We start from the raw sequence: 22,278 nt of genomic DNA on the forward strand, positions 1-22,278 counted from the left end.
TGAAGTTCAAGGTCTCAGGCTTTATCTGCAACACAGCAAATGGCCTGAATCCAGAGCAAACTAAACAATTGTCACATACAGAACTCCCTTCTAAGAAAAAATGGGCAAGTTATCCCCAATGACAGATGACAGCAGTTTAACACACTACTGTTAGGACTTTAGATAAGTTATGAATGATGGTAAGACAAGACAGAACAGAACATATTCAAATAAAATGGAAAGCAGAGTATAAAGGGAAGAAGCATCAGTAAAATATGGAAAAATGAAAGTGGGCAGAAGGAAATGGTGTATAAAAACCAATAAATGGTAAAGAATGGAGAAGGATACTGGTGTTACACCTTGGAGTAGCTGGTCACCTGACATTAACTGGTGCAGCACCATTGACTGGAACATTCCAAGGACCGTTTCTATCAGCTGAGGATTTGGCCCTCTACGAAGAGTAAGACAAGGGTAATCAGACAGCATCCTGGCTGGTTTTCTGGAGGTGTTTCCCCCCCTTGGAAAGTAAAGAGAGAAGAAAATAAGATGATACCATAAATTAAAAAGGAGAAAGCAAACTCTAGAAAAGGAGAAAAGCTAAATAGGGAAAAAAAAAAATTGATCAAGAGCAAGAAATAAGAACAAAGAGATGGGGCAAAGACAAGATAAGAAGAAAATATCCACAGGTTAGTGGAATACATTTTATTTATTCATGAGCTGTTTTATTATGTGTCCTTGGCAGACATCCCATAACTGAAAATTTGCAAGGCAGGGAATGATGCGAGTTTAGAGACTTGAGCCTTTTTTCTAGTCATTAGCCTTGGGCAGATCTTTTTAATATACATGCCCCAGCAGCAAGTAAACAAGTTCTTTAAATCAAGAGCCTTTAGACAGCAGGCATGCTGCAAACAAATGGGCTTCGCAGGAGAGGGATTCCGGGAGAAAAGACAATAAGCAAGCATGCCCACAACCTGTTTTCAAGTAACCAAGAGGAAGGACAAGCTGTTAGGAAAGATATTGCCCAACAGCAGACAGTCTGCTTCTCACTCTGACCCTAGCTCACATCAGACTCTGCAGAGCATCTGCCTTTCACACGCACTCCTTGTTAACCAGCACTTATTCTACCTGAGAGCATGTGGGGCTCAGCTCGCTCAGCTGGCCGGGAGGAGGGATGCAAACAGCAGGCAGCACAGGAGCGATGGCAGCGGTGTCTGGCAGAGATCCCAGCACAGAGGCAGGCAGTGTGTCCAACGCCAGCTTTGCTGGGGGCTCAGCCAGAGCAAAGAGCACACCTCTGGCAGATGCACCAACGCTAAGCGGGGAAAGCCCAGCTGGCTCCGCTCTCCACGTGGGTTTAAGGTGCCTCTGCAGCTCAGCTCAGTCACTGCTGAGCCTTGTTTTGCACCGAGGCTGAACCTGGCCCGTGGTCTTGGCACTGAGTATTAATAGTTGATTTTACTTTGCCTATAGCTGTAATTCCACAGCTAAGGTGATATCAGTGGTTTAATATGGATTTATCATCTGTTCAGATTTGAGGCGGTTTTATTCTTCTTGCCCTGGGAAATTTGCTAAGTCCTAGAGAGGGTGAGCAAAGAAATGCTTTTCCTTTGGGACCTCTCTGTTTCTACAAAGGACATTTTAGGAAAACATCTGACCTCACCTGTCTCAGGAATAATGCTAGGGATCACACTGCATCAGTTGAGCTGAAAACCTCTGGTCATTGATTTTCTTTTGCCCACACTCACAAATAGGAGGTTGAAGGGCTGCTACCATTTCTGTGGGTTGCCTTAGTGCTGAGACTGATAGCAAGACATAGACATTTAGATATAGTGTTCAAGGAGGAAGGTCTCTTCAAAAAGAGCTTTAATGTCCTCTGCTATGAATACATATGGATTTTTCTTATTTGAAGATCAACTTACACAAATCTTTTCAGCCTGTATAAAGAAGGTCTAACAGACAAGTAAAGATCTATGACTTAGGAAATTTGGATACTATTTCTGGACCTTTTCCATTCTTTGATTCCTGCAATGGAAAAAAAATCTGAAATAATGATACTGCACCTCTTTATATAAAGAACTGCTTTGAAATCTATAGGTAACAAGCACCATATAAAAGCTAGGTATGATTACTGTCAGTTAAAGCTCTTTTATCATCATTTAGCCACCTACCTATATACAAATAATTTACACAATTTCAGAACATAAAATCATCTTTGTCTACCCACAAAGCTATCTCAGCAGAAGTTTAGATATGGAAACAAAGATGTTTTTCCCCTATTAACCTTCCACTCCCCCAAGTACTACCTTTTAAAGCAGTGAAATCTAGAAAAGTAGAAGGCAATGAAGAGGGGATAGAGTTTTCTATAAAAACCCTCCATTCTCATCACAAATTATTACTGGTTTCAACCCTGCTGCAATGGGCAGCTTCCCCCCCCCGCCCCAGCAGCAGATTCCAAATACACCCTGCAAAGTTGAAAAGCTGCCTCTGCTTCCTTCTGAGTTTAGGACATCACCACTGATCAAATCCTATCAAAACTGTGGATTATTTAATCCTAACTACATAAGAGCAGAGAAGGATTTTGGAAACTGCTGCACTTGTGACTGAAGAAAATAAGAATGCGTGGCCCAGGACATGCCTCTGAAAATGAGACCTTCTCAAGGTATCCCAAGTCTGACACCCAGAATTTGGCTCACGCACACCTTCCGAAAATCCTGGCTCATATACAAAGTGTATTCTTGCCTCCTCTGTCCTCTTAGGATGTTAGCCTGAGTACCTTATGCCATCTATTGGCCTAGACCAGCGACAGATGCTCTGAGAACTAATTCTGGGAAAGCGACTGTGTTAAAAGGGATCTGTTGGTAGATCTGTAAATTCTGCTAATGGAATCAATACACTGCCGCTGCTCAGATCTTGAGGTCTACCTTCCCCAGCAGACACTGAGTTCCGCTCTCAGAATAACCAGCAGTTGCGCTTTGCATTAGGCAAAAGAGAAATAGTGTTGACACAGGGCTACCTCACACTGCATGCACCAGCAAGAAAATCCAGAAAATGAGTAATGAGGATTTTCACTGTCTTACAGAAGCAGATAAGAAAAGTCTTTTTATAAAAAGAGAAAGCCCCTTCGAAATCTACCTGGATCTAAAATCAGGTAAACTATCTTCAACTTAGTAAGTCTACTTTAAATCGGCCACGCAGAGAGAAGAGACTTCTCCCACATTTCTTTAGCCATAGAGGCTACTGTAGTGATTCACGGCTGCTTAAATCTAGTTTACTTTTTAATCTAAATGTGTTTTTAAAAGGCAAGGCAGAGCTCTGCAATGCGAAAGGGATTCAGAGACATCTCTATTGATCCGCTCCCGCACAAGCCATTAAAAAGCAGCCGCGGAGAAGTCGGCAGGAAAACCGCGCGGCCGCGCTGGCAGCGCCCCGTCCCCTCCGCGGGAGCCAAAGCGGTGTCTGTCCGTCCGTCCGTCCGTGCGTCCCCCGCCTCCCCAGAGCCGCCTCCTTTCGGGGGGTCGGAGAGGGGCTGCAAGTCCCGAGCCGGAGAGCTCAGGGCAAGACTTCGGCGGAGGAACGAAGCCCGCCGGGGCTTCCCCAGCACCAGGCTGCATTTCCACACACACACCCCCCGCCCCCCGCCCGGCTGTTCGCCCCGCAAAACGCAAGGAGAAACCATCGCACCTCCGGCTCCGCGCCGAACCGAGCCGTGCCGGGCTGCACGCCGTCCCCCCGAGCCGTGAAGCCGCCCGCCCCGGGGCCGCCCCGCCGCGGTGGGGAGCGCAGCCGCGGGCCGGGGCGCAGCGGGCGGGCGGCCGGGCGGTGCTGCCTACCTGGAGCTGCGGGCCGCCGGCCGCCCCGCCGCCCTCCGCCCGGCACCGCGGGGCCGCACCGCGCAGCCCGAGGTGGGAGGGGAAGGAAGGCGGAGGCGGGCGGGCTCAGGCGAGTCCCCACCCCGGCCTCGGGCATCCCCCGGCCCCCGTCCCGGCGCACTGCTCCCGTCCCAGCGGACCGGCACTGCCCCGGCGGGCCGGGCGCCGCCGCGGAGCCGCGCTGCCTCCGCCCCCGAGGGTCCCGCTCCGCACCCCGGGGTGCCGCAGCCTGAGAAGTGCCGCCCCGCCTCTGGGGGTGCCGCTCCGCACCCGGGAGTCCCGCAGAGCTCCCGCAGTGTCCTGCACCGCTCCCGGGGGTCTCGGTCATGCCCGGGCGGTCCCGCTCGGTGTTCCCTGGAAGTCCCGCACAGCCCCCGGGGGTACCTCTCCTCTCCCGGAGAGTTCCCGCACTTTTCCTGGGGTTTCCGCACCGCATCCACGGGGTCTCGCACCGCGCCCGGAGAGTCCCGCTCCGCATCGGTGGGGGGTCCCGCTCAGTGCCCTCGGGGATCCCGCATCCACTCGGGCCCCGTCCCCGGAGCACGCGTGGGGACCTGGCTGCGCCGGTCCCGCCCGCAGCCACCTACCAGGTACCACCAGGCAGTTCCCCTCTCTCCCACGACTCGGAGGCAGACGCGGGGAGAGGGGCAGCCCGCCCGGAGAAGGTGATGCTGCCGAGGCCGGGCCGTCGGGGGCGGGCTGGAGGCAGCCTCCTCCTGCCCCTGGGTTGCGGCAGCGCGGCGGAGCGAGTTCTGCGTCTGCCGCGGGTCCCCACAAACTGGGCTGCTCGGCTTTTACCTTCCCACTTTTGTGCAGCAACGGTGCCAAGTGCCGCGCAGATAATGACAACGCCAACGGGATTGATCGGCTATTGATTCACTACTGCTGATTTGCTGAAGTGGCAAACACAACGGCTTTATTTGCCGGCTGTACAGCGAGAGATGTGGAGTGTCCCCCCACACGCTGCAGAGGAAAGTGGTTTCTTCTCCATATTATGCCCCAAAGTAGTTGTCTGTACCAGGGCTCATTTCTGCCTTAGTCAAAGGCAGAAGGGAATGGGAAGCCAGGCCAGCTCCGAGGGTTAACTGCAAAGCACAGCTGTGCTGACCTTCAAGAATGGAACAGTTTGCCTGTTCCACTGGTATCTTTTTGAAAATTGCCAAGGACGAATGTGGAATTTTATTCCTTCGTTACAAATTTTGACGCAAAGAAAAGTATTTTCTGAACTTTTGGCAAACTTTTTCAAACTTTTCATTAAAAAAAGTCCTCTAAACCATCAACATCATCATAACCAACTGCAGGATTTGGAGGAAAAAAAACCTGCTTAGTAACTGTTTCTGCCAATTTTTTTCCCTAATCAGTCTTACCTTGAAAAAAAAAAAAAAATCATGCACAAATGTTGCAGAAAATTCTCCTCTGATTTTTGGGAAGTTTTGTTTGTGGGGTTTTTTTAGAATTCATTACATGTTTTAAGGAAAAAAATCAATGACCTCTTGTTGTAGAGTCAACATAAATACTCACCATGCTGTTGTGTTCCTGATAATAATTGTGAAGACCTACAAGTGTCATCAGTTGTGAAGACTGAGGAGAGTGGGGATCCTGAGATAATATATTTCTCTCTAATTGTGTTTACTGGTATTCCCTTAAGTTACTATTGCTGTGCAGAAAATGTTCTTTTTCTTACGAGTTACAGTGTATAATAGCATAAATAAATTGCACGGTTTATCAACTTCCTGTCTCATTAATCACAGAAGTTTTAATCACTGCAAAATATGACTTGTCCAGATACTACATGAACCCTTCAATGTTTTGCACAGCAATCTGCATTTCTGCTGCAATGGGGTTTTTTTGAAAAACATAATTAACCAGCAGTAATATTAAGATCAAAAGTAATGACCTGCACAGAATGACATTTAGTTACCGAATGTTTGTAAGAAAGCAATGGACTAAGTGCAGGGTGAATTTCTCAGAACTATCCAAATACAAGAATGTGAACAGAATACTTCCTAAAGACAAATGAGGTCATCTTAGTGGGTCATTCGGAGATTTCAACATAAAATTTGAAAGATCCTGCAGAAATATTGTCACTGACTTTGGAAATGATACTGCAGCACAGCAGCCCATCAGATGGTTACACAACCTAAGTCATCACAGGCAAGAATGAGATGCTGGAAATTGCCCAGGATGGTGAGCAGCAGCTCCCTGGGCAGCAAGGGGAGCAAGTGCTATAACACTGGGTGAGATCTGTACTGGCAAAGGGGGATCTGGTGGGCTCATTGCTCAGGTCAATATGCCTGGTGACACTGGTGACTGTCCTTAGTCACTGTTGTAGCCACTGGATATGTCCCATGGTCTTGCTCTGCTGGGCATGGAGGGCAGAAACGTGCTGTCTTGGCTTCTCACCAAGCCTGTGAAGCTGCAACCTGCATTATCATAATTTACAGCTCCTTACATCAGCATGATCTTGCATTGCTCTTTTCTGGACAACAGACCCAGTCCCTTGGGGGCAGCGTATTTAGAAATGCCAGCTCCCTCCTCACAGTGTTCTGCAGACCCAGACATCTTTTTTTTTTTCTTTCTTTCTTTTTTTCTTTTTTTTTTTTTTTATCTGCATCAAGAAATATCACAAGGCTTAGGAATTGCATTTATTTTTGTATTTGATGCATCGTGGTTTCTTTTCACATAAGCAGTGTCTGAGCACTGAGCTGTCTGAAGGAGCATCTTCCCTTACAAAGCAGTTTTTCATGTGCTTCCACTAAAACACAACTCCCCTGAGCTGTGATCATGCTTTTACACAGAAGGGCTGACTTGAGGGTTTTGGCAGGTTTTTGCATCTTCATTTGAAAGCATGCCCTGGAATTTGCTTGACTCGTTCATCTGGAAAAGGAGAGAGGTCATTTCTAGCTTCCTGATGCAGGAAAACTTATTGGCAGCTGCTTATGGTGGGCATGAGCTTAGCTGCTGGCAGTGGGGAAAAGAGATGAAGGGAAATCTAGGCTATAACACCATCATCTTCATTGCACTGCAGTGGTTTATAATATTGTAAAATGGTGTTAACTGTTGCTCACTGGCTTAAAAGGATTGTGAGATGAAGACTGTTAGGGAAAGTGGCATATATAAGGCTGGCTCACAGTCTGTCATGCTCTAGCCAAAGGTCAACCAGAAATATTTGTACCCAGGAACAAATCATTACAAAGTGTCCAGGCTAGTTTTTACAAATATTAACTCTTTCAAAGCTGCTGGTAATAAGTTAACTCAAGACAAAACTGTTGTTTTAAATCCCTGTTAAGATGAGAAGGTTTTCACCAATGGAGTGAATGGAGTGAAAAGTTTGCACTAGTGACCATATGGCTCCATCGGAAGGGATTGTGACCCCCCATAAAATGGCTTACATCCTTTTTATGGCTCTCTAAAGCATGCAGTGAGCCTATCCAAAGTCAAGCTGCCAGTGGCTAATCTAAACTGGAAACAACAATGCCCTAAGCACTGTTGTGCATGAGTTTGTTCTGTTTGTGTAATGCTGCCGTCCCTTGGGGCTGGCCATTTTTCCTCCTATTTGTTTTCTTCCGTGAATTGCCTTCATTCAACCAAATTCTGTCAGCAGTTACACCAGGGGGACCCTATTAAGGGCAAATGGACTCAATGTTCTTCCTCCACAAATGCTCATAATTTAAATTGCACAGCTGTGGGACAAAGTGGGAGTAACTCTGCCTTAGGTACTTTCTTGGGGAAAAAAGAGAAAAAAAAAAAGAAAGGAGGGGACAATTAGAATGGCAGTTCTTCAGTCAGCAAGAGCTGAATCTGGCCTGCTCTGCCTGCTGCAATCCCACCCTCTCCAGTGCATGGGAGGGCATGCGGGGCAGGGACTGCAACACCACTTCCAGTCCCTGCAGTACTCGCTGATGAGCATCCACTGCCACCACAGCAGCGAGCACAGGGAGTCGTCACTTGCTGCACAACCACTCACACGAATCACAGCTTTTCACTCTCCCTTTGACTTACATGTTTCTCAGTGCAGGACTCTGGGTTTCATTTCCACCCTGGCTGGACGCAAATCGCTTCATTCAATTGACTTCTACATGGGGGTTGCACTACATCCACAGAGGCTCAGCCCTCCCTCTCGTACAAATCAGAGGAACTATTGTTGTAATATTGTTTTAACCTTGTCACAAGTGAGAGGTAGATTGGAAACAGAGCGCTCCTGTACTTGCTTTTGTGTTCCAAATCTGGGGACTGTCTATGGTCTTTTGATTTAAGGAAATCAATGGGAATTTACAACTTTTTTTTTTTTTTTTTAGTTCAGGAAGGCAAACTTTCTTTGTAAATTATAGGGTCCCCCCTTAATTATCCTGAGAAAATAACTTTATATAATGCAATATAGCACCTTCAATTCACTAAATAGCATATTTCCAATGATAACAAAGTATTACCAAGAGAAAGATAAAGAGTTTTAAAGGGTTTTTAAGGCAGCATGATTCAGTAACTTGAGGAAACACTGCATCTGCTGCAGAGCCAGGAACAGTACTTAGAGACCCAGAGTTTTTTTACTGATTTTTTAATGCTGAGTTTGGTAGTGAAGTATGAGTAGTCAGAGAAGAATACTGCCTGCATTTGAGTTTAAAAGCATCTGTAAATGTTTCTAGGAATATGTGAACCATACTAGGTCTTCAATCAAGCAGAAGGAAAGAAATTTCTCAGTGTCAGCTACTCACTGGTTACCAGGCTATTGACACATTTCTTAGGAGAAGAAGTCAAATGTGCATGTGCATTAAGCGTATTCCATTTCTGGAAAGTATGTTTGCCATTTATTTTTAAAATATACTATGCAGAAGCTTGTTTAAAAGAAGATGATGGATGGCAAGCTACTGAATCAGTATTCACTGAGGTAGATAGGAAATTCCTGGTACCTTTCCTAACTCAAACTAATCTGAAATTACAGTGTGACCTGTAGCAGAATAGGTCTACAGTAGGACCTTGGAAGCACAATATATAAATGACAGCTCATGTGGAAATGCTGAATGCAGCGGCTGTCATTACACAGGCTACTAATACAGTAAATTACACATGGAATGTATAATCTGACTTGCCTGTCACAGCTGAATTCTTGCTTGCAACAAATACACTAGGCTTTACAGTGCTACGTCTTTTTAAAATTCAAGGAGAAAGCATAGTTTGTGGGGTAAAAGAAGACAGGGTCTTTCAGTGGGAAAAGCATGTCCCTAAAGAATGATGAAGGAGGATTGTATGTAATCTTTTCATTTCTTCTACAAGTTTATAGAGGATTTTGTTTGTTTAGGAAGATGAAGTGGAAGAAGTTTGGGACCTTCTTTCTTCAACCTCCTTTCTCTTCCCTTTATATCTTCTTTGCTTTCTTTCTTCTTGTTTTTCAACTCTATTGCTATTCAGTGTTACTAAGATAGTCCCTTAGGAACCTCAGTCCAGGCACATAACTTCATTTGAGTGGATGTGACACAATCAAGTACAAGGGAAGAAATCCTGAAGATTGGATAAGACAGACAGGGCTGTAGAAGAAACTGAAGATCAGGGTTTGGAAGACAAGATAATACTAAAATGAGTAGAGCATTATTAAAACTATAGCAGTGTTTCCATTTGCTTAACTTTTAAAGCTGCTTTTCTTCTATTTCTCTTCAAATCTACAATACTTTTTCTTCTAGTTCTACTTTCTTTTCTTTGCTTTTGGGGATTTGTCCTTACTTTGCATTTTTGTTCAGTTCTGAAGACCTTGACATGTCCATTTCTCTGACTTGCCATCAGTCTCTGGTTGTGTGGGTAAAAGATAGAATTGCAAAGATTTCCTTCAATACTTAAGAGAAAAACAGGCCAGGAATCAATATTGCTGTACAGGCATATGGCACTGATTATTGAGATGTAAGGGTATTTACATCTGAAAGCATCCCACCATGCTCTTCGCATGAATAATGAAAGAAATTATGGCATTCTTGTGGGTCTGGGTTAGCCAAATAAAATCTTTGGAGTGTATGAAGGGACTACTACATCTTCATTACCATCCTGTGTTTACTTAATGTGTTCTGGAAAAAAATAGAGCACTAAAAGCTAAGAATTTTGTTCATGTTTCAGAAAGTTTCTATGCTGAAGAATCTATGGAGGTGGACCATTGACACAATTACTACGTAAGTTCCAAAGAGGGTCAGTATAGAAGTCTTTCAGCTCTAGAAATACTGCATTTTCGTAAAGGGGTATGAAGTTCACCGATTTGCATCTCTTCAAAGGTTAGGTCTTCAGTTGAACATAGTTAGGACTTTCTTCTCTCAGTGACAATTGATTTATTCCATTGTGTTGGGTTTGCGTGGCAAGGTTTTGGTAGCAGGGGGGCTACAGGGGTGGCTTCTGTGAGAAGCTGCTAGAAGCTCCCCCTGTGTCTTATAGAGCCAATGCCAGCCGGCTCTAAGACGGGCCCGCCGCTGGCCAAGGCCAAGCCAATCAGCGCCTCTGTGATAACATATTTAAGAAGAAGAAAAACACTTAGAGAGAGAGAGCTTTTGCAGCCGGAGAGAGGAGTGAGAAGATGTAAGAAACTCTGCAGACACCAAGGTCAGTGCAGAAGGAGGGACAGGAGGAGCTCCAGGCGCCGGAGCAGAGATCCCCCTGCAGCCCGTGGTGAAGGCCATGGTGAAGCAGGCTGTCCCCCTGCAGCCCATGGAGGAAGGATGAGGGGGTGTAGAGATTCCACCTGCAGCCCGTGGAGGACCCCACACCAGAGCAGGTGGAGGCACCTGAAGGAGGCTGCGGCCCGTGGGAAGCCCATGCTGGAGCAAGTTCCAGGCCGGAGCGGTGGACCCGTGAAGAGGGGAGCCCACGCCAGGGCAGGTTTGCTGGCAGGACTTGTGACCCCGTGGGGGACCCCACGCTGGAGCAGTTTGCTCCTGAAGGTCTGCACCCCGTGAGAGGGACTCCATGCTGGAGCAGGGGAACGATGAGAGGAGTCCTCCCCCTGAGGATGAAGAAGCGGCAGAAACACCGTGTCATGAACTGACCGTAACCCCCACTCCCCGTCCCCCTGTGCCGCTGAGGGGGGGGAAGGTTGAAGCCAGGAGTGAAGTTGAGCCCAGGAAGATGGGAGGGGTGGGGGGAGGTGTTTTAAGAGTTGATTTTATTTTCTCATTCCTCTACTCTGTTTTGCCTAGTAATAAATTAGATGAATTCCCTCTCTAAGTTTGGTCTGTTTTGCTCGTGACGATAATTAGTGAGTGATCTCTCCCTGTCCTTATCTCGACCTACAAGCATTTCGTTATGCCTTTTCTCCCCTGTTTAGTGAATGAGGGGAGTGAGAGAGCGGCTCTGGTGGGCACCTGGCCTCCAGCCAGGGTCAACCCACCACATCCATGTATCTTAGACATACACCTAATAAGAAGAAGTGCGTTTTTGGGGGTGTTCATTTTCATCTGACTGACTGCAGGAAAAGCTTAAGCCTAATGGCTTAGGCTAAAAACCTAAAATCAAAGGACTGAAAATAATGTAAAGTGAATTGCATTCTATGTGATTAAAGAACAGGGAAATCTCTTTCTCCTTAAGACAAAGGATATTTACGTGATTTTTTTGCTGCTGTTTGGCGGTTTTTTTGTTCAGGTTTGGGTGGGGGTTTTTTTTTGTGATTTAGCAGTTATGGAAGAAGCACTGACCAAAATAGCAGCATCAACAAAATGACCGCGCAGCCCATTGCAGATGAGACACTAACACATTCTCAGTGACACAACCAAAAAGAAACATTTATGTTTGAGAAGAAATGTTTGTTTTGCCTTCAAAAAAATTGATAGCTATCTGTGTCACTATATCTACACACTGGCTAAAAATATAGATGTTGAACGGAGAAAGTGGTGTTTTACCCTGCTTTGCTACCAGATGTAAAAGCCCTGCTTTGCCAAAGTCTTCTTTGGCAGCTATCTATTTTTCCATCAAACAGCAACGTGTTCTGTTGCATCATGCTCGGTATGCTCTATCGTCTCCCCAGAAATCTCCCTGAACCCAGAACATTAACATCTCTGAAACCCCAGCTTAGAATTCATACCAGGTTCAAAGGCCAGCAAAGCATGATTAAGCAGGACACAGGCTGTACTAGTCATTCATAGTGCGTATGACTGGCTTACTTTTCACATTGCATGTACCTTTTTTTGTGGGGTTTCTCTGCCCTTCTGGAAGTTTTTTTGAAAGTAAGCAAGCTACATTTCATATAGCTGTATTAACAGGACATATAACATAGTACCGCTTAAAGGTGAGAGCCATTTCACATCCAGCAGTTCAAATGCACCAAGGAGATATGCCTTTTGCTGAATCCATCTGGTTTTGACTAGAAAGATGTCATTAAGGTAATTGGTCACAGCATGGCTCTGAGCCATCAACAGAACATGACCATAAAAAAACCAAGATATTTTCAACAGAGATAGAGAAATATTATATATATCATTATATATAGTGCTGGTGAAACCTCATCTGTATTCACTTCTGGTTGTCCATATTACAGGAAAATATGCTACTAGGGTGGGCAGTCAAGTGTAAGTGATGGGACAAGAAAGACTAGGATGCTTCGGTCAGCCCACAAAGCGAAAAGTAACAGTGAGTATAAGATTTCTTTTTGAAAATGAAAAATAATAAATAAAACCACGAGGTGAATAAGAGTAATTTAGGCTGAAGAGCTGTACAAGTACAAGAACAAAGCATTACAAACTGCTCAAGAACACAATCTACATAAAAATTAGAACATTTCCAAATGTCGAGTAAATAAAGATCTAGAACATTCTTTCATTAGAGTTGGGAGGGGCAAAAAATGTGATTGGTTTTGGAGCGAGTTTTAATCGGTTGGTGAAAATGATTGTATAGAGTATTGCCTGCAATAGTGGGGTACTAAGTACATGGATTTATGGACTCATGAATCCATCTCAGTCCTGAGATTTTTAAGGATACTTCTGCAAGCAAATGTGGAAAACCTCCAAATTAAAGTAAAAGCATTTAACATTTGCACAAAGGAAGCTGTGAATAGTTCCCTGATCGAAAGCCCTTTTAAAGCTATATCCATTTTCTCACAGTGATTAGAATCAGATGCTTTAAGAACTGCTTCCTTCAGCAACAAACATCTATTTATATGCCCAGTTTGAATGTGGAAACTAGATGAACATAGATGCAAGCAATGCATCTGATGACACTGGGCTTACCAAAGTAAAAACAGGTGGGCCAATTATAAATCAGCTATGGAGCAATCTGCCTAATGGGAAGATATATGAATCCAACAGTGAACTTCGGTTTAATGGCACTGTAGCACCCCCTTGCACAAATACAATAAATAATACAGAACTCAGTAAAATATCTGGATTAATTATGAGGGTTTTACCACAGTGTCAAAACATGAGCTTTTTGACCCCTACAGGTGTATGAAAATTTTTTGGTTAAACCCTATAACATCAGGATTTTTTCCAGATATCTGAGCTAAAGTAGTTGCAGCAGAATCTGTTATTTTATTAATACTTTCTTGAACACTAGCCACTGCTCATTGCCTTGCAAGAGGAAAAAAAACAACACTCATCACCTTAAAGAGCTGAAGACATTCAAAGCACATAGTGCTTTCTCAAAAGAAAATCAACTTAACATCAGCATTGCTTCCCAGTCCTGCGCTATAAAGAGACTGCAAAGGAGTTTAAAGCAAACTGCTTTGCAAACATACAGGATTCACTTGCTACACACAGGAGCTCTAAAAACAGTCCTGGGAGTTATCTACTGGACTAATATGCAATATTATCAGGCTGACAGTTTTAAAAGCTGTATCACTACTCCTATACTGATGTCAGAGTGCTGCTCTTTAATTTAAAAATAACATTGAAATGGGATCCCTTCAACTTATGTAAAATTAAATCATATCACTAATTCTCACATGATTTTATTCTCGAGCTGTAGCAGTCTTGCCTCTAATACATATAAAATCTAGAATAGCAACCTTGTGTTGTTTAGGGTATGGCAACTGTATCATAAAGAAGAGTCAAGCCACTACTCATCTCTTCCCTCTGTTTTTCTCCTGCTCTTATAGTCAGGAGTCTCCTGATAGGCTTGCTCTTCCTGGGCAATATCACAGGCTCAGGCTTCCAAATGGACTGGCAAGTTCAGCACAGTAATATAGTAATTTTATAAACAGACAAGGATATCATAGAATCATAGAATCACAATGGTTTGGGTTGGAAGGGACCTTAAAGACCATCTAGTTCCAAGCCCCTGCAATAGGCTCCTGCGAGCCCCTCTACTAGACCAGGTTGCCCAAAGCCCCATCCAACCTGGCCTTGAACACTTCCAGGGATGGGGCATCCACAGCTTCCCTGAGAAACCTGTTCCAGTGCTATACCAGCTTCATAGTGAGGAATTTTTTCCTAACACGGAAACCCACTCATCACTGTTCTCCACTTGGACATCAAGCCATTGACCGCAACTTTTGAGTGTGACCGTCCAGCCATTTCCTTATTCACCGACATTTCCATCCATCAAATCCATGCTCTAATTTAGAGACAACGGTGTCATGTGGGACAGTGTCGAATGCCTTGCACAAGTCCAGGTAGATGATGACTGTTGTTCTTCCCTTATTCTCCAATGCTGTAACCCCATCGTAGAAGGCCACCACACTTGTTAGGCACGATTTGTCCTTAGCGAAGCCATGTTGGCTGTCACCAATCACCTCCTTATTTCCATGTACCTGAGCATAGTCTCCAGGAGGATCTGCTCCATGGTCTTCCTGGGCACAGAGGTGAGATTGACTGGCCTGTAGTTCCCCGGGTCTTCCTTTTTTCCTTTTTTAAAAATGGGGGTTATGTTTCCCCTTTTCCAGTCAGTGGGAACTTCACCAGGCTGCCACGACTTCTCAAATATGATGGAGAGTGGCTTTAGCAACTTCATCCGCCAGTTCCCTCAGGACCTGTGGGTATATCTGATCAGGTCCCATGGACTTATGCATCTTCAGGCCCCTTAGATGGTATTGAACTTGATCTTCTCCTACAGTGGGCAGTTCTTCATTCTCCCAGTCCCTGCCTTTGCCTTCTGCAGCTTGGGCAGTGTGGTTAGAGGACCTGCTGGTGAAGACTGAGGCAAAAAAATTGTTGAGTACCTCAGTCTTCTCCATATCCTGGGTAACCAGGTCTCCTGTTTCATTCCAGAGAGGACCCACATTTTCCCTAGTCTTCCTTTTATCACTGATGTACCTATAGAAACTTTTCTTGTTGCCATTGACATCCCTGGCCAGATTTAATTCTCTCAGGGGTTTAGCTTTCCTAACCTGATCCCTGGCTGCTCGGACAATTTCTCTGTACTCCTCCCAGGCTACTTGCCCTTGCTGTCACCCTCTGCAGGTTTCCTTTTTGTGTTTGACTTTGCCCAGGAGCTCCTCGTTCATCCATGCAGGCCTCCTGGTGTTTTTGTCTGACTTCCTCTTTGTTGGGATGCATCACTCCTGGTCATGGAGGAGGTGATCCTTGATTACCAACCAGCTGTCTTGGGCCCCTCTTCCCTCCAGGGCTTTGTCCCATGGTACTCTACCAAGCAGATCCCTGAAGAGACCAAAGTCTGCTCTCTTGAAGTCCAGGGTAGTGAGCTTGCTGTGTGCCCTCCTTGCTGCCCTGAGGATCTTGAACTCCACCATTTCATGGTCACTGCAGCCAAGGCTGCCTTTGAGATTCACATCCCTCACCAGCCCCTCCTTGTTGTTGTTGAGGACGAGGTCCAGCATGGCACCTCTTCTTGTTGGCTTCTCTATCACTTGGGAAGGAAGTTATCATTGATGTATTGCAGGAACCTCCTGGATTGCTTATGCCCTGCTGTGTTGTCCCTCCAACAGATATTGGGGTGATTGAGGTCCCCGATGACGACTAAGGCTTGTGAATGTGAGGCTGCTCCTATCTGCTTATAGAGTGTCTCATCTGCTCAGTCTTCCTGGTCAGGTGGCCTGTAGCAGACCCTCACTATAATGTCCCCTGTCCCTGCTCTCCCTTTAATCCTGACCCATAAGCTCTTGGGGTCTCATCCATTCCCAGGTGGAGCTCCATGTATTTCAGCTGGTCACTGACATCTAAACCACAATGTCCTGGAGTCTTCCCTAGTAGTTACATCTTACAGATGCCTTCCATAGGCATTCTGACTACAACCATTTCAACTAAGTTCAAGAGAGGAGTAAGTAACACTCCCTACTGTTCAATGTTGCCAGATCCTGCCTGTCTCTGCAATAACTGGCAGAAGTAGTCAAAACATCTACTGTGCTGAAAAATACATTGTTTGACAATCTGTTATCAGTACCAGTATACCATCTTCATACATGGTCCCTCCCCCATGCCAAAACAACCGAGGTCCTCTCCCCTCATCCGGTTGTACCAGTGCTGATTTAGGAGGACTGCAAAACTAGGTGTTTTCTTCTAATGGTGGTGCAGTCGGCCAATTCAGTACACAGCATAGCACCATAAGTAGTTGAAATGATGGTCCTATATAGACAGCACCTTGCAGCACGAACACAGAAATGTCTATCAGATCATGGGAGCCAAGCAGGGAAGATGTTAAGGCAGTTTTGTCACTCTGGGCAATGCATAGTCAAACCCTAACTTATTCTGAAAGTAGCCAAATAAGCTAGTAAACAAGTGTTTTCACTAAGCTGCACTAAAAGCATTCCTGAACTCTTCAAGAACCTCTAATTCTACATCCTTCCTAAAACTTAAATAATAAAATTACAGCCAGAACCTGTTCAGTGCTAGAACATGGGTCATGCGACACCAGTCTTGCCCTAATTGGTCTTCATTGATTTTCTAAAGAACAGTTCCTAGTTTCCTGTAATAAAAGTAAGATCATACTCAAATATTCAATTGTTTGATTCATTTTTTGGGGTTTTTTTTGGTATTTGGGTTTGTTTTTATTTTAAGAACTAGTTTCTGCTGCTTCTTTTGAAATGGAGACAAAAAGAATTGTTCGCATTTTCAGTAGAAAATACTGAGCTTTCATGTGAAATCAGTAAGGGTCAAATTATGAATTTTTTTCATTAGACTTAAATTCTGAAATCTTAATCAATAAGTGTTTTTTATCAGAAAAGTGAAATTAAGAAGCAAAACTTAACATACAAGTCAAGGTCAAATCAAAATGACATTCAGAGAGGGTATGTTGTTGTGCCTGAATGGCTCATCGCTGTTCTGATTAGTGTTGAGTAAAGGTGACTTCCACACCCCTCATCCAATCCTGGGATTTCAGCATCCTCCTGACTCTTTCAATTGTAATTGTAATTACTGTAGAGTAATCCCTTTCAGCAGGATGACATCAGTATATATATTAAAACTTACCATGACTTACTGCCAAACTACTATGTGTCCATGTAACTCTGAAATTATTAGTATTGGCATGCTGTCATCAGCTACCATAATACCTCATGGAAGCTGTGGTTTGGTTGCTGAGTATCTCGTTCTTCTCCATGGTCCAGAGCCTCTTGCTGTGCAGCACCTGCCAGGATGTGGGACAGACTGTTAGCCATCGAGACACCAGAGTGTGTTGTGGATGGGGAAGTCTGGCAGGTGAATTTGACCTACTGTGGTGAGCAGTGAGATAAGACATTTAGTCTATAATCTCCAAATGATATTACAGAACAAGAGATTTCAGCTCAACATGAAAGCAAGCCGAAGCAAAGCCCCTAGTTTTTTCCAGACTGAATTTCTCCTGAATTCTTCTTCTTTCCAGGCTGAAGTTCAGTCCTTCTGAACTTTCTCTTCTGCTTAGTATTTCATTATTTCTGCTCTTTATCTCTATTTGGGAGTAAGACAAATGTCAAACTTGTTACCAGGACATAATGCTATTTTTTTGACTGGAACTGATGAATGTTCAATGACATTAGTGGTGGAATCAATAGGAGTATATGAAACAAAGAAAAGATGTGAGCAGTATCTCTTTATGCCACAAACTTCTTCCTTCCCTGTAAAATACTTAATCTAGGCCCAAGTTTCCCTGTAGTTACCCAAAGGCAGTGTAAATCTGGATTAATTGTTTAAAATAATGCAGCTACAGTAAAGTACAAGTGGTCTTCCATACTTATATGACTTTTTTGGTACACATATTCTGCAGTGTATGAGCAGTTCACAAATTTTTTTGTATCTTGCCTAACAGTACTTGAAATATTATTAACCCTGTCTTTAAACGGGGGACATAGATAGTGGTGTTTAACAATACTTCCAAAATCACATAGCAAATCTGAGGCAGACTGCCCCAATCTCAGTATAATGTTCTAATTCAGTGCAATGACTCGTGTCTTGTCTCATTGCTCAAGATGAAGAAGGGGGAAAATGGAAGGGGAGTTTGGAAGAGCAAACATGGCTTTTCTTTAGCATAGTCTTTTTCACAGACTGCTGTGGAGACGAATTGGAGATTAAGCCCATTTTGCTTTGCCTCTCTAGCCTCATTGAGAGGGTAGTCTCCACGTACAAGAGACTGACTGGTTCCTTAAACAATCCATCGCACAAGGTGAAGATATTCCCAGTTCTTATCCACATCTTCCATGGTCCTCCATAAAGGTCATTCATCATTTGGCTCTTTATGGTTAGAATCTGTTTCCACAGAAGAAGGAAATCTGGCAAAAAGCCAGAGTTGCCCCCTAATCATTGTGAAAAGTGCTGTGAGACCTTTAACCTAACGCTGGATGGCTGCCAGTTCTGGGGAGAGGAGACGTGTCATCCGAATTTAAAGTTCTCTTCTTCCCCACAGGCAATATGGAGCTCTATCAGCAGAGCAATGCAGATAAACACAGATGCAATTGAATACACTTCCACATTTTGAAATCAATCAATCAGTTAAAAAAAAAAGTTTTTCACTGTTTATAATGTGCTGGGAATGGAGACAACCTCATCCTCCAAACTTTGAGAGCTTAATCTGAAGCTCACTGAAATCAGAGAGGATCAGATTGTTGTTCATTGAAGACTGCAGCATTAAACCTTAGAGACTGCAATAAAGAAGTATAAAACTGTATTTAAATAAATTACAGTTAGACTTACAAGTTAAATTTTGTAAAGATACTCTGAGAAGATTACTATTCCCTTGGTTCTATATTGCTTCATTTTGACTGATAATAAGACACGGTGTGGAATTACTTCAACAGACCGAACAAATCTGTTTATTTGCTGAAGATGACACACTGTTTTCACTTGCTGTCCCTGTTGCTACAATGTCTAATTAGTACTGGAGCATGAACTTGCACCAAAGAAAATTTCCTTCCTTCTTACAGCACCAAAGACTTACTTATTAGATAAGTAAATGACATTGCAAGATCTCAAAGACTTTACATAAATAGAGAAAAGATAGGATTCCAAATCAGTGAAATAGTGAGTATAAATCCAGAGAACTAATGGAAGTTACCAAAGAAAAGAAAACTGTATCTGAAGAGAAGCCTGGCTTCTGAGCATAGGCATAAGTGTTTCAGGTTCTTCAGCATCACAGGAGGATTGAAACTGAAGATGAGCTAAAAATACAAAAGGATTATATCTGCACAACCCATCTGCATGACAGGAGCTGCTTTATGTGTCCATTACTTTGAGGGATATAAATGTGCAATAGCATCTTCAAATACAGACAAAGAGAGAGAATGGGAGGGAAGAGCAAAATGTGTTTGTCTATATTTGAAATAGAACTAGATCACAGATTGTATTTTCAATTTAAGAACAAGTAATTCTTTCCTTGTTTATTACAGTTGTCAAGTAACCATATATAACTACATATAGACAAAGACAGGGTTGTACGGGGGCAGCAATTACTAATGGACATCACTGAATGATAAATGAAGAGCTAGCTCAAAAATGGTATTCATTGCACACAGATGTCTGGACCATGGGCAGATGTCTTAAATTGTCTACACAAAGCGCTTTTGTGCTATCACAGTAATCTAAATTGCTTTGCATTTGGTTCCAGACATTTCCACAGACTGTTCTCCACCGCACATAAATTCCTATTCTCAAATTCTAACTGGACTTCAAGGGCCAAATTACTTCCTGGTGTAACTCTTTCACTTCATTTGGCTCAGTTTTACTGATGCAGACAAACTTTGAGAATGGTATTCTCAATTTTAGGAGATATTGTGCATAACTCCAAAGGTTATGGTCCCGGTTCAGGGGAGGGCATCCACTGCTCTTACACTACCATGTTGAATGAGATGACACTCGGAAAGCACGAGTGAGGAGAAGGTGGGGTGAAGGCATGGCTTCATGCATGCTCTGTGTACAAACACGATGCACTTCACAAGAAAATACGGTCGTGATCAACACTCTTGGGGGGAGCCTTGTTTCAAATGTTCTACTGTACCCTCTTCAGAGAAGAAAGGACTAACATAGCATGCCTTGTAAAGCTTTAACTAGGGACATTTGTTCTTTTAAATGTGCTGGTCCCGTTTAATCTGTGAATCGTCAGCTGACAATCAGCATACCTACTGCCCCTGAGGTATGCTGATGGGAGAGCCCAAAGAAAACCACCCATAACTCTGAGACAGATGGTTTCCTGACACTCTGGGGATCTTAGCTCTACTGTACTCCCGTAGCAGGACTGTGGCTAACTGAAAATCAAGTCAGTGATGATTTAGGAAATCATTCGCATCCCCAGAGGAGGCACATCTTGCAGCAGAGACAGCCCAGCATAAGTTGCTGAGTTTTAGTTAATGGTCTTGTTCTATCTAATGTGTCTGCTCTTGCAGATATCACTTACAGATGAACTGTGCTTTCTGTCTTCCTGTTTTTTTTCACATGGAAAGTATTTGAATTAGGCTAGCATATAAACACACTGTCTAGGAACAGATTCATGGGAGGAGGAGGAAACAGAGTGAGACAGATAGAGTAGTTGATTGAATATCTATTATTCTGCATTGCAACCCTGTGAAGAAAATGAGTAATGCATTTCCTTGTGGACATTTTACAAGGGTCACTTTATAAAGGTGACCTTGCAAAATTTCTCTTGGTTTTATTATTCGTATTAGCATAGAATTAGCTATTACCTAATCCTAGAGGAACTATGATTTGACTTTAATTTGTCATGCATTTTTTCATGCAGTCAAAATAGCTTTCAAGGTATGCTTAACAGATAGCCTTATTGGATTGTGCAGACCTCCTTTTTTCCTTCATCTAAGGGTCATGGCACTACATGACCTGACCCTATTGCCCAGTCACTGCTTGCTGTGGGAGAATTATCAGCTACCAGCTGAAAGGCTGGTAACACTAGGATATGCTGATACCAGCACGTGCTTCCACATAGTAGTTAGCCCTGCAAGTGTGCGTAATACTACATCATCCTCTTCTTCTCCCAATACTGACAAAAGGCCCAGAAGGAAAATTTTGTCTAATATCTTGGATATTTTGGCCATAGAGTTTGAGTAAAGCATTTTAGATTTCAGTATTCTTTAGACATTAAATTTCTGACAGACAAGACTTCTTCTTGCTTTTTAGTTAAGTCAGCTGGTAATTTAGGTTTGACTGGACATAAATAATCTCAGATTTATTTGTGTTATTGTATTGCCTAGAATCATAATTATGGTCCCAGACAACATGTGCTACATATTAAAAAAAACCCAACCAACCAAACAAAAAACCCCAAATAAAATAAAAAAAAAAAATTAAAAAACCCACAACATCCCAGAAACATAAATGTGTCTAGGAATTAATCTACAGTTGATTGATAAAAAAAGAAGGAAACAAACAAACAAACAGTGACTGTGTGGGTAAACTAGATGGGTAATGCTTTCAGTACTACTGTGATAAGGCTGAGTTGTAGCGGGACCACTGCAATTCTCCTCCCATTCCAGTATATGGTTGCTAGTCATCATGATCCTGTTTAAACTGCAAGAAGTGAATGAGACACCTCCAGGAAGCCACTTTGCCCCATAAGCTCAGCCTGCATGTGAGTATTGGCAGGTTGAAGGATTAATGGAAACATGGCTAGAGTCTGTTTAGGGTGGAAAAGTGTGAGCAGCCTTGATGCTTGGCTTGTCAACAGTGCAGATCTGCTTTAAATGTTAAGTGGAGTTGGTACAAGCTAGAGGAAATCTCAGGCACTTCCCTGGTGGTACCTAAAATCAAGTTCTGAAAAAATGTAATAACCTTTTTTGTAATATTATAAAAACCACGCTGCACTGTGAAATAAAGCCATAATTCAAATGGTCTCCACTCCAACAGTAATAAACAGGAACGTGCTATCCAATATTTAAGCTGTGACTGCCTGCTCATGGTTTTATTTATTATAATAATACACTATGTATATAGTATCCTTGGTAGATAGTGCTTCTCAGGAAAAGTTCCCTGTAAAGTTAAAAATTTATTATATAGGGAACTTCAGAAGGAAACAACAGCAGCACAAACCAGTTGGGGATAACACTTGTTTCTGGGGTAAACCCAGCATCTTAAAGCATGGGAAACTTTGGTTTCTACATTCA

The 22,278-nt window shown here is 43.5% G+C and overlaps 1 protein-coding gene across 2 annotated transcripts in view; it reads right to left on the bottom strand.

Annotated features, from left to right (window-relative positions):
• The window catches only part of KCNS3 (potassium voltage-gated channel modifier subfamily S member 3), a 30,932-nt gene extending 27,071 nt beyond the window's left edge, over nucleotides 1–3,861 (bottom strand). For both annotated transcript variants that reach the window (XM_054822418.1, XM_054822419.1), the window contains exon 1: nucleotides 3,661–3,861. The gene's annotated coding sequence lies outside the window, so the exon portion shown is untranslated. The remainder of the gene's footprint in view (nucleotides 1–3,660) is intronic.
• Nucleotides 3,862–22,278: the final 18,417 nt, after the last annotated feature.

Source organism: Grus americana, chromosome 3 (assembly GCF_028858705.1).
Source record: "Grus americana isolate bGruAme1 chromosome 3, bGruAme1.mat, whole genome shotgun sequence".
Taxonomy (NCBI): Eukaryota; Metazoa; Chordata; class Aves; order Gruiformes; family Gruidae; genus Grus; species Grus americana.